At 35.9% G+C, this 13,905-nt stretch overlaps 1 long non-coding RNA gene across 1 annotated transcript; it reads right to left on the bottom strand.

Moving 5' to 3' along the window:
- Positions 1 to 10: 10 nt before the first annotated feature.
- On the bottom strand, positions 11 to 7,355 carry LOC147837704 (uncharacterized). The gene is made up of 3 exons (XR_015526489.1): positions 5,098 to 7,355; positions 4,195 to 4,562; positions 11 to 1,689 (listed from the first exon to the last, which is right to left on the bottom strand). It is a non-coding gene; the product is annotated as an uncharacterized LOC147837704 (long non-coding RNA).
- Positions 7,356 to 13,905: the final 6,550 nt, after the last annotated feature.

Below are 13,905 nucleotides of genomic sequence, written 5' to 3'. Positions count from 1 at the left end.
GACCCGAGCTGAGGAGCGGAGACGATCATTGGCTCAGCCTCAGTCAAAGTCCCTTTCATTGGCTCGGGTATAGTCACATGGTCTACATTCAGAATGAAAAGGAAATAACATTTTTAAATGCTTTAAATAACAAACCAAAATACCGAGTAAGGTTAACAATAGTAGAACAAAAATTTCATTTTGAATACGTAATTTTTGGGTATTTTAATTATGATAATCTGAATATTGAAGTTTTTGTTTATCTATTTATGTCTATTTACGTCTATAATCGCTGTCTTTTTAATAAAAATACTTCATGAAGAGAGTAAACGAACATGTTTAACACCACGCTGTTTATTACAAACAAAGACCAATCTAATAAATAATATTTAAATTATAAGAATAACAAAATAAGAAATATATATACTAAATAGAATACAATACAAGAGAGAAAAGGGAAAAAAACACCAGCTATGTATGATATAATCATGAAGGTAAAGTTTTTTCATGTTAGTTTTTTGATAGTATCTATTTTTAAAAATTCAGTTCAATAACAAAAAAAATGAGGCAGACAAAGTTAAATTATATAAAACAACAAAAAGAAAACACACAATGTAAACAAGTATAGGCTATATTACAACATTATAAAGTAATAACAAACATTTTGGGTAATTACGTGAATTTGAAAATCAATACAATTCTTTTATTCATTTATTTTCCTTCAGCTTAGTCCCTTTATTCATTAGGGTTGCCACAGCAAAATAAACCGCCAACCTATCCAGCATGTTTTACACAGCGGATGCCCTTTCAGCTACAACCCAGCACTGGGACACATCCATACACACTCATTCACACACAAACACTACGGCCAATTAGCTTATTCAATTCACCTAAGTCTAACTGGAGCAGGAAACTGGAAATTTTTGTCAAAGCAGCTTAACATAGAAGTTCTAAATTGGAACAGTGTCAGTCCAGTTTTCAGAGTTGAAGTTCAGTTTAGTTCAGTTCAGCAATTTTCACTGCTGAAAGTCTGAACACTGAAAACTACAGGTAAGTTATGTACAAAACAAAATGTGACCAGTAAATGAATGCTTGTTCATGAAAATTGCTAAAGCATGAATAAATTAAATGTTATGTAATTTTTTTAAATCAAATGTATGGAACAAGAATAAACATATTTATAGATTAGGCTAAAAAAGACTTTGAATATATGGTTGAATATAACAGAATTAAAAACATTTAACCCATCATCAAGTTCAACAAGAACAAGAAAGTTAACAAGAACTTTTTTGCGAGATTTGTTTTACTCCAAATGAAAACATGGCACTTATTTTATTATTAATTAGAGAAGAAAAGAAATATGTTGTTCTCGAGGGACGACTTTACTTAATCAATTTTATCCTTGATTAGAAAGAAATCTGGCTAACCATGAATTATATGCAGTTTCTGTTAAAAGTTATACAATTTGTTTTGACATTGGAATTAGTCTTTTGGAGATTTCGATTCCCAATGACCATGTTTTTAACAGCAGTTTTATGCAAAGTGGATTGTTATTTTTATCACATTTAGACAGATTCACTCCAGGCCTGTAGTCAGACTATTGAAAGGGGTGGTACTTTTATTTTAAAAAGTCAATAGTATGGATGCAACCTACAGTATATGATGCAAACTGAGACTGCATCTCTCAGCGATGCAATGTCAGACACAATGCTATGAAGGTAATTCAGTTGCGAAACTCGAGAGCTTGCAAATGTAAATGTGAGCACTTGTGATAATAATATTTGTATGTGTAGGTTGAAATGTACACTTACAGCTCTGATGTGAACAGCTGAAATCCTCGATTTGCACACACACACAACAATCCACACACTTGTGTTTTAAATTGGAAGTTGCAGATTAATAGTTGTGCATTTGTAAAATGTCATTTACAAATACAAAATGACAGACACACGTGTGCATTCATTAACAAAGTTGTAGATACTGCAATATATACAGTATAATACAGTTTATTATAGTTAGTATGGTTCAAAAACGTAATATTATTTACTATAAATACTATTACAACTTCTTATTTCATGTGGGTTGAATCGTATCTTTAGAACCATATAACATGATTAAAAGCAGCTCCTAGATAACTCAAAACTGTTTCTTATATAAAAAACACACAAGAGAAGCACCCAGCACAGTCCTTAGCTTAGCTAACAGTATTGAACATATAGATAATTATTAAAAATCATAACTTACCCTCTGATTGCTCGAGGCCTCCAACAACGTGAGCTGCCCTGTGTCCTGACAAACAGAAACGCCCCATCTCATTGGCTGGCTCTAGCCAATAAATTGGCTTTGCTGCTCTTTTACTGGTATGTACATTTCCACAGAATTTATTATTTTTAACAAGAATCTCTTCAGAAAAGAGTTTAAATAAACCCTAAATAATGAAATAATCGTGGGAAATGATTATTTTGCACCTCAGTCCTGTTGGCTGCTGGCATTGTTCATTGGTCAGGCATCAGCCAATCAAACAGCTTTGCACCAGCCCCGCCCCTCCCCCGCCCCGCGCTGCTCACGCCTCTGCATCTGCAGTGCACAGATGAGTTCTGCTACAGAGATCGCGGGAGTTGTGTAGCAAAAGTCAGAGCGCGGGAGATTTGTAGTTGTACTGACGAATCTGAGAGGTTGTGAGTGCCGACCTGTGGTTGTAGAGATAAGATGCAATCAAATTTGCCGTGCACACGTGTGTCTGTCACTTTGTATTTGTGAATGACATTTTACAAATGCACAACTATTAATCTGCAACTTCCAATTTAAAACACAAGTGTGTGGATTGTTGTGTGTGTGTGCAAATCGAGGATTTCAGCTGTTCACATCAGAGCTGTAAGTGTACATTTCAACCTACACATACAAATATTATTATCACAAGTGCTCACATTTACATTTGCAAGCTCTCGAGTTTCGCAACTGAATTACCTTCATAGGCTGGGTAATACTGGTTTATACTTCTGCGTCAAGTGACCGGCGCAACTCACGGCGCAGGCAACGCGTGTAGCTGTGCATTTATACTTCTGCGCGCTGTCTCTTTTGGTCTGCATTAACACTTCCGAAACGCTAGTGGGCAGTGAGGTGTAAATGTTCCTCTGTGTCGAGTTTCTTCGCTTCTGTTTTGCTATTCTGAACTCTTCCTGGATGTACAAGTGACTCAAACTCGCTCATTTTGAGGCAGGAACCGGCGGACGTGCAACAACTTTAACTATGAGGTAAACACAGAACAAAACTTTCCATCCGGAGCTCCTTCACGTGACTCCACACTTGTAAACAATCGCTCGCGCCATTCGCGTGGCTCTCGGTCCCGCCCAGACTCGTCGGCACTAGCAAGCCGACCAATCACAGAGCTTGCGCTACGCGTTGTTGCGACGTGTAGTTACAATTTTTGAGAGGTGCATGTCAGTGACGGCCACGGCGAAGGGCTATGCGTCAGCGCCGTAGCCTACGCCGGTGTTTGACGCAGAAGTATAAATCAGCCTTTAACCAGCATATGTTTTACTCAGCGGATGCTCTTCCAGCAGCAACCCATCACTGGGAAACACCCATATACTCTCATTCACACACATAAACTACAGACAATTTAGCCTACCCAATTCACCTATAGCGGATGCCCAGAGGAAACCCACAAGAACACAAGGATAACATGCAAACTCCCCAGAGAAAAGCTGATTTATACTTCTGCGTCAAACGTCGGCGTATGCTACGGCACTGACGCATAGCCCTTCGCCGTGGCCATCGGCGTCAATGACGTGCACCTCTCAAAAAATGTAACTACACGTTGCAACGACGCGTAGCGTAAGCTCTGTGATTGGTCGGCTTGGTAGCGCTGACGAGTCTGGGCGGGACCGAGAGCCGCGCGAATGGCGCGAGCGATTGTTTACAAGTGTGGAGGCCCGTGAAGGAGCTCCGGATGGAAAGTTTTGTTTTGTGTTTACCTCATAGTTAAAGTTGTTGCACATCCGCCGGTTCCTGCCTCAAAATGAGCGAGTTTGAGCCACTTGTACATCCCAGAAGTGTTCAGGAAAAGCAAAAAAGCAGAGAAGAAACTCGACACAGAGGAACATTAACACCTCACTGCCCACTAGCGTTTCGGCAGTGTTAATGCAGACCGACAGAGACAGCGCGCAGAAGTATAAATGCACAGCCACGCCCGTTTCATGCGCCGTGGGTTACGCCGGTCACTTGACGCAGAAGTATAAATCAGGCTTTAGGTGGGCCTATTCAAAAGCAGTGCATGCACCTCAAATTTCATCTGCTCCAGGTCTGCAGCCAGTCCCCTCTCCAAAAAGTGGACATTTTTGAAGTTATTGATCTCATTCATTCATTCATTTTCTTTTCGGTTTAGTGCCTTCATTAATCTGGGATCGCCACAGCAGAATGAACCGCCAACTTATCCAGCACATGTTTTATGCAGCGGATGCCCTTCCAGCTGCAACCCATCTTTGGGAAACATCCATAGACACTCATTCACACTCATACACTATGGACAATTAAGCTTACTGAATTCACCTGTACCAGATATCTTTGAACTGTGGGGGAAACTGGAGGAAATGCACACGAAGCAGGGAGAACATGCAAACTCCACACAGAAATGCCAATTGACCCAGCCGAGGCTCGAACCAGCGACCTTCTTGCTGTGAGGCGACAGCACTAGTTATTGATCTCATTTTCTATTAAATTTTAAGGTTCAAATACTGCATTTTAGTGACATTGTAAGCAGTAATCTCACTAAAGTGCTTACCGTACGATTTTACCAGGTGTTTATTTACAAGTGTGCTTTTAATCTGTAAGTTAAAAAATTAAATAAAGAAATATGAAAAATATATTATTTAAAATACAAATGTATTATTTATTTATTATTATGAATCTGTTAAAACTTGTTTTAAATCAAAAACTGTAGTCAATAAGCAAATAACAAAATGGCCAACTCATTTTCTCAGTTTCGTCCGTTAGAATAATTAACAGTGCAATTTGTCTTGAAGCCTCCTTCTATTAGTTATTTAAAAGGAGACAAATGAGCTCATAGGCACAAATTCTGGACTTTGTAAGTGGTGGGGGGGAGGTCTTTCGAAACACCTGAACCCCCTACAAGCCTGCTTTCAAAGAAATATTTTTGCAGCTTCTTCAAACTACTTAATTATAATGAGCTGAATAAACACAATTCCTAATTTTTTTGGGGGGATAACCTAACTGTTTTATGTTCAATAAACTTAAATCTGTAAAAACAATTGAGTTAACTTAAACAATTTGTGTTGGGACACCATGTAGGAATTTTGTGGAACCCTGCATTTTTTTACAAGATTTAGCTTTAAAGTAAATTAAAACTAGACAAATCATTTGCATAGACCTAATTTGAACCAAATGAAATGCCTAATCAGAGGTTATGTTACACTAAATATCCCTCAAAACACTGAACACTTATCTGCGTCAATGTACAGTTGAAACCAGAAGCTTGCATACACTCTACAAAAAAGGAACATAACCATTTTTTAAAAAATGTCTGATGGTAAACCGTTTACTATTTTAGGTCCATTTACCAAAATCATTTACATTTGCTAAATACCAGAATGATTAGAGAATTTTTTTTGTAGAGAATATTTTATTAATTTCTAGAAAGTCAAAAGTTTACATAAATTTCCTTTGTATTTTTTTTTAGCTTTTAAGGAATTTTGGCCCATTCCTCCTGACATAATTGGCATAACTTAGTCAGATCTGTTGGCTGTCTTGCTCACACAAGCTGTTTTAACTCTGCCCACAAATTTTTTATAGGATTGAGATCAGGGGTTTGTGATGGCCACTCCAATAAATTCACTCTGTTGTCCTTAAAGCACATTTTAACTAATTTGGCAGTATGCTTATAGGGTCATGGTACATTTGGAAGACTCATTTGTGGCCAGGTTTAAATTTCCTTTCTGATGTCTTGAGATGTTGTTTCAGTATTTCTACATAATGTTCTTTTTTTCATGATGCCATTTATACTGTGAAGTGGACCAGTCCCTCCTGCAGCTAAACAGCCCCAAAACATGATGCTGCCGCCCCCATACTTCACAGTTGGGATGGTGTTCCTATAGGCTTGCTTTCCCTTTGTCCAACAAATGTAACACTGGTCATTATAGCCAGATAGTTCTTAATCCATTTTAGTTCCATCAGACCAAAGGGCATGTTTCCAAAAATCCAAAAACTTTTTACCAGTGTAATTTAGCAAATTGTAATCTGGCTTTTTGTTGATTCTGGCTTGTTGATTTTCCCATGTTGTCACAAAAGGAAGCAGTGTGTTTGAGGTTTTCCTTAAATACTATACGGTTGTGCCTCCAATTAACTCCAATGTTGTCAATTAGCCAATCAGAAACTTCCAAAACCTTGAAACCATCATCTGAGCTTTTTCAGATGAATAATAATCTTATTATATGCGAACTTGACTTTCAAGAAAAGTTATAATAATTTCTCAAAAAATATATCTCTCATTATTCTGCTGTTAAGCATAACAGAAACAAATTTGATAATCCTAACTTACCTAAAAGGGAAAAGTTTAGTCACATTAACATCTGACTTTTTTTTAAATGTGCCTTTTTATACAGTGTTAATCTCTGGTTTCAACTGTATATAGCCTATCGCATCCTGAATCTGTACACACTATCTCTAATATTTAAAATATTTAATGGTGACTACTTTGAAGAGACGTGACATAATCTGTAGTTTATAAATTAGACACCAAAGGATTTTAAATAAAAAAGCTAATAATGGCAAATCCGGAGCCTCGTTTATATAAAAAAGTTTATATAAAAAAGTTGCCATTTACTTCAATGTTAGTCAGCCAAAAAACCTCTAGGTGGCGATAAAATACAGCAAAACTGGCCTTCAAAACTAGACTTCACCAGTTCGCGGTATTGTAGAGAAAGTTATCAAAACCACTGCTGTGTCCTATCAGATATCAGATACAGACAAATTGCGTTAAGTATTCCTATTCATATAATTCTTCTCTATTGTGATGGTTAAGTATTCACGAATTAAGCATAACAATAGCGGTGTCATTTTAAGAGTACACCTAATTTAGATTAGCCTACGTCATCTTATTAAAGTAATGCTAATGTTAGTGTTTACACTCCCTGCAGAAAACACGAAGAGTTTAATGGATTAAATTACCATCAGTCAAAGCACCATTGTTCTACGAAAGTAAATATTATGTAATGGCTTTCTCGTCGATAAGTTTATCCAGAATGACTGTCAAAGCCTGTGTGGTCAAGTTATCAAACTGGTTTAACATATTAAATTACTTTTAAGCAGTGAATTACCATGTTTTTAGCGCAATTAAAGGCATATAGTTCACCCAAAATGTAAAATTCTGTCATCTTTTCTGTCCACAAAACCTTTAAAAGTCGCACAGGTATATTTTTTATGTCCAAAATCATTAGAATAGTCTGTAAAGATCATTTTTCATAAAGATTGTTTATACAATTTCTACTGTAAATATATCAAATGCAAATTTTTATGAATAAAATTAATTGCTAAACCTTAATTTGCACAACTTTAAAGGTGATTTTAATCTATTTATTTATTTTTTTATTTATTTATTTATTTATTTATTTATTTATTTATTTATTTATTTGTTTATTTATTAATTTATTTATTTTTCAACACAGATAACAATGTTTTCAATATCTCAGCCAAATATTGTCCAAACCAAATTCACTGGAAAACATATTTAACTTTTAGGTGACATAAATAAAAAAAGACACTTGTCCTGTCCAGGGTCACATTTGCTCAACCTTTACTTGTTCCAAACCAGTTTTTTCTTCTGCTAAACACACACACTCACAGACACACAAATATTTTAAAGACTGTTGGAAAAAAGCAGTCACTGGCAGCATTTCCTCCCCCCTAGAAAGTCAGTGACTACCAACAACATTCTTCAAAACATCTTCTTTTATGTGTAAAAATAAATTTAGAAAGTGTTAAAAAGCATGTGTAGTAATATATAGTTAAGTAAAAGTGTGTGTAAACAATTTATTTGGGGGTGGGGGGGGGGTGAACAATTCCTTTAATATGGCTTTTATTCTTTAGTGGAACACAAAAGTTAGCTCTGAAAGGTTTATTTATTATACCCTACCTGTGTCTTGTTGTCAAACCCAGTTGTAAGAGCAATAAATAATAACTTGACTGCTTATTTTGATGAACGACCCGTATGAACCCTAGATTTTAACTGGAATCAGTCAAGTATGATGAAGGAAAAATCATAATTTGAGGTACATTCAGAAGGAAGGGGGGGGGGGGGGGTTGAAGGAGATCTGCAGAGTGGGTGGCACCATCAAGAGCCTGAGGTATCAAGACATTTGTACTGCCCATTACATAACAAAACACGGGGGATGGCAATTCTTCAGCAGGATAGCAATCCTTCTCATACTTCAGCTTCCACATAAAAGTTCCTAAAAGTGAAAAAGGTTACAGTGCTCCAGGATTGGCCAGCCCAGTCACCAGACATGAACATTATTGATATATATATGATATATATGAACATTACTGTTACAACTGACCCGTGTTAGTCTTCCTGTACTTTAAAGAAAAGAACAAAAATATGCTCAGTGATTAAATGTAAAATTTCTTTAATGAAGTTACTTCCTAACAATGGTAAAAAGAGAACACAAATATGACAATCTAGAGTTTCTTGGGGAAACATGATCATTTTTGTTGAAAAAAAAAAACAAATATTTTATGAAAGAATTCAAAGTTTCACAAGGGAGTGCAATACTTTCACAGATAGCACAGATAATGTTTTTCTGGTAAATGTGATACTTTTGTGAGTTTTTTTTTAATGTAAGTAATGCAAATTTCCTTTTATAAATTACTGTAGGTGCTTTCTCTTTTCTTTTTTCACTTTTACCAGAGAACACAACAATTTTGTGAAAGACTGCAGAGATTCTCACAGAGTACAATACATTTGTGAAAGAATGAAGATTCATGAGGAATACTTCTTGTTTTCAATGCATGGAATGTTTCTCGGTGGAATCCAATATGTCTGAGAGAAAAAGAGAGAGAGCAAGAGAGAGAGAGAGAGCAAGCAAAATATGCAGCAGAAAAATATGTTTTAGCCTGTCAAAAACACAAAGGGCCCTATAATACAACTGGCACAATAAGTGGGTTTCAAGTCATTGTGTGGGTTTCCTCTAGTTGCTCCAGTTTCCCCCACAAGTCTAAAGACGTGGTATAGGTGAATTGGGAAGACTGAATTGTCTGTAGTGTATATGTGTGAATGAGTGTATGGGTGTTTCCCAGTGATGGGTTGTAGCTGGAAGGGCATACCCTGCATAGGACATGTGCTGGATAAATTGGCAGTTCATTCCGCTGTAGTGACCCCAGATTAATAAAGGGACTAAGCTGAAAAGAAAATGAATGAATGGATGAATATTATTAGCCTTGTGATTTATTTTATATATTTTTTCAAATCTTTCCCAAATGATGTTTAACAGAGCAAGGAAATGTTTACGGTATGTCGGATATTTTTTTCCTCTGGAGAAAGTCTTTTTTGTTTAATTTTGGCTTGATTAAAAAGAGATGGTTTCTTAAAAAAACAAATAAAAAAAAAAACATATACGGTCAATATTATTAGCCCCCCTAAGTAACATTTTGTTTCGATTGTCCACAGAACAATCCATTATTATACAATGATTTGCCAAATTATCCCAACCTGCCTAATTAACATAGATACACCTTTAAATGTCACTTTAAGCTGTATACTAGTGTCTTGAAAAATATCTGGTAAAATATTATTTACTGTCATCATGGTAAAGATAAAATAAATCAGTTATTAGAAATGAGTTATTAAAACTATTATGTTTAGAAATGTGTTGAAAAAATCTTCTCTCTGTTAAACAGAAATTGTGGGAAAAATATACAGAGGGGCTAATAACTCGGAATGGCTTAAATGTAATGTGTCATGCTGCTTGAGTACTGCCGCCACACATCAATAACGGCATTTGACAGAGATTAACAGTCTTATAAACATCTAGCAAACAGCCTTCTCCTGTGAGAAACGCCACTGTGGCATATCACAGTAAAACTCTCCAACTCTTTTCACGAGCGCTAGTAAATGTGCAAAAACATCTGTATCAGCATGCTAAGGAAGGCGGAGCTCCACGACACACCTACCAATTGATAGCTCAACACACAGACCAATGGTAGCTCAAAAGTGTTTAGGAACAAAATAAAACAAACTCCCCCAAAAAGTTTGCTTTAGTGTGCCGTTTCAAACTCAAAATGAACTTCGTTGTGGCCAGATTTGGTTCGAAATGGCATCATGTCAGTTCTTTTTTTGATTGCGGTTGAAATATACAGGGGCCTTAAGCCATGAACGTTTATCAGGCTCTGCCCCTGTATATCATTCTCATTTTATTTCTCAGTTGTGATTGAGCTTTCTTAGTCTGCTTATTTTTACCATGTTTATCAAACATTATTTTTAGGTCTAATGAAAATAAAATAATGTTTTCTTTATATGTTGGTATCAGTATGTTAGTTTTAAGATATCTGTAAGCTAGTGTGCTCCAAAACAAATGTGCAAAAGCTTGCAGTTTGTTCCTTCCACCTACATGAATCAATGATTTTTTGACTTTACCTCATACTTCAGTTTCTCATCAAATCACAACCAATCCAATGTTTCTTAGTATCTGACATGCCCCTCCACCTTTAAGATACTTCACCCCTTCAAAACCCAGTCAGGCAGATAAATACAGAGAGTGGACCAAAGCGCATCAAATTATGGGCAATAAAAGGGAAAAATAGAATTAATATGTATTTTTATATTAGACACACATTTGGCTTGTTTTTGCTCCAGCTCCATGCCCGCAACTTCACGCATTGGGTTCAATTAGGTTGTTCAGTCTCTGTGTTCAGTCCTTTACTAACAATGTATCTGTTCAGCTGAGGAAACGGAACCAACCCGTGACGTCAAACACGATATTCCAAGATGGCAGTGCCATAGGTCTAAAATCGATAGTAAAACATGCCGTTTTCTGTTAAATGGTTTAATTTTTCGAGTATATATATATATATATATATATATATATATATATATATATATAGAAGTGAAAATCAATTAAAAAAAATATGTAATCTTGACTATAAATCTAATCCAAAGCTTGCAGTTTGTTACTTCCACCTAAATAAGTCAACTTCCTTTTCTTATTAAATCTTGACCAATCAAATGCTCTCTGGTATCTGACATGTTCCGCCCCCTTCAAGACACTTCTCATTTGCTTTTCATTTGATGCGTTTGAGCTCAACCACTCTCACTGGCAGAGCTGTAAGAAAAGCCAAACGCTTTTGGCTCTTTTGTAAAAAGTGGAGAAGCTACTCTATGCCCTGCCCTCTCTTTGTGATTCAGTTGAGATTACGTCAAACACTCAATCAAAAAATTCACAACCAATAATATTATATGTATTGTGAACCAATTTTGGATTCTTTATTTTTAAAACTGTTACATCCCACATTGCAAAATTTCTCAGACCCACACAATCAGCTTTTGCTTGGCCCACATGCCGCAGTGAACTACAGTACATGACTGGACCAAGTCTGGCTTCCAGATAAGGAACATATCTGGGCCAAGTCTCAGCCAAGTTATGTTGGTGTTTCATGACTGCAATGAAATTGATTATTTAAATGTGGGTCAAGAAAGGGTTAAACTTACATGGCCCACTTATTAGTTATTAACCTCTGGGCCAAATACTACATTTTAGATTTGGTTCAAATCTTGTGTGCTGCATTAAATATGGTGCCACCTCTGCCAAACCTGGGCCATGTTTGGCCCACATGCTGTATGCCAGTGCCGGATGAATGCCTGATGTGCCAGATTTATGCCAAATCTGGGCCAGAATTCTTTGCTACCTGGGACTCTCACACCCCCGTCCCATCGTCGAAACCTCTCCTTGTTGTTGTGACTCATCTTTTCGCATCAACTTGACGTCAGAATAATCATCCACTGACTGTTCCAGTTCTCTGAATGTCACCGGAAATGCCTATACTGTATGTGCCAAATAGAGCGACAATATGAATCATTCAAATAGCATTAAAGCCCTTACCAAAATATTTCACGCTATAAGATTTCATCATACACTCACAATTTTCCAAGACATTCATCGTCACAACGACACCTTTTGCCTCAATAGCTATAATTATTGGTATGCAGCAAGGTTTTTTTCTCAATTTGTTCTTATATTTGCATATAAACAACCACACCCGGTAAAACTTGTGCAAACCGAACTCAAACTGGTTAAACCCCTTGCAAGCGCACAGAACACAGTGTAAAAGTACAGTTATTGAGAATTAATTACAGTTTAAATGCCTATAAAAATCTACAAGCTGGGTGTGTTGAAAATTACTACCATCAAATAAATAATTCAGTAAAATAAGTGAATATAATGAAGATTATTCTCACCTGTTTTGCTTGTATATACTAAAGTGTGTAGGCTACTTTTTATAGTCATTACATAAACTAGATAATAAGGTAAATTCCAAAACCTACCTTTAATTCTTTGCCCTGTTTAACCCAGTGAATTCTTAGGAAAGTGATGCTGTAAAATGAAGTGCTACCAAAATGCTGAAAATAGATTTCATTTCATTTTGAAATTATGAAAATTCTGCCATTTTCCCATACTCCTTTTAATGTCTTGTAATAAAGGTTGCAAACTGTCTGTTTGCCGTGGCTTTACTGCTTTTGAGTTTACTGCACTTTGTTAATCACATGCTTCATATCACTCAAGATGATCATAAAAGCGTTATCTTGGTCTGGATCTCTTGCCTTGTAGTTTTATGTCTGTCTTGACTCAGCTAACATAATACTAACATAATCTGCCCTCAGCGTCTTTAGGAAAATACTTTTAGTCACACTCAAAAAATTATGTTTGCTGTTTGTTCAAACTACTTGTATAAAACACAAATCGTGAGTTTTTTTAGGCCAACTTAATTGTTTCATGTTCAATCTAATTAAATTTGTAAAAATGATGAGTTAACTTTATTCATTCATGTTGTCTCAACACAAATCGACTGAGTGGAACAGTATTTTTTACGGTGAACCTTTTTTAATGGGATAGTTCACTTAGAATAGTTCACAAAAAAGAAAAGCTTCTTACGCTTTACTCACACTAAAGTGGTGAAACAGAAACACAAACACAAATCAAGACATTCTGAAAAAGTTTGGGGAAAAAGCAGCCATTGACATCCATAGGAAAATATAATACAATATAACACAAATGTAATATAATACAAAAATACGATGGATGTTCCTATATTCTTCAGCATATCTTCATTTGTGCTCAACAGAGAAAAGAAACGCAAACAGGTTTGGAATAAGTGGAAGATGATTAAATGTTGACAGAAATTATGGGTGAACTGTGCCTTTAAAACCCTAGATCATCAGGATGGTAATCACAATCGTAAAAAAATGACAACAAATGTGTTGTCTTTAACTTATTTTAATGAGTTAAACAGGTTTCGACAAAATTGCTCTAGCTATATAAGGTTTAACTTAATATTTTTAGTCAGTTTGACTAATGTAAGTTGAGATGACTAGGGCCTTTTATTGGATTCTACTAAACAATTTTAGGCGCACTGTAAAACCAAACAGTCAACTTTATCAAATGAAATAAGTGTGGGTAACTCAAAATTGACTGAAAGTTAATTCTACTCATTTGAAAAGAGTTTTGAACTCAGTTTTGAAGGTAATGAGGTAATCAAACACCTCATTACTTCAACTTAAATGGAGTAAGTTCACAGTACTCAGATGCGTTTTTTTTTTTTTTTTTACTTAAATGGTTTGTAACAATCGGTTTCCTGAAATGGTTTGAGTTGCTTTAACTTATTGGATTTTACAGTACTCAGTTGGTTTGAGTTCTCTTT

Source organism: Danio rerio, chromosome 25, assembly GCF_052040795.2.
Source record: "Danio rerio strain M-AB ecotype USA chromosome 25, GRCz13ab, whole genome shotgun sequence".
NCBI lineage: Eukaryota > Metazoa > Chordata > Actinopteri > Cypriniformes > Danionidae > Danio > Danio rerio.
Note: the sequence above shows the minus strand (reverse complement) of the source record. Positions and strands in the feature narration are given on the sequence as shown.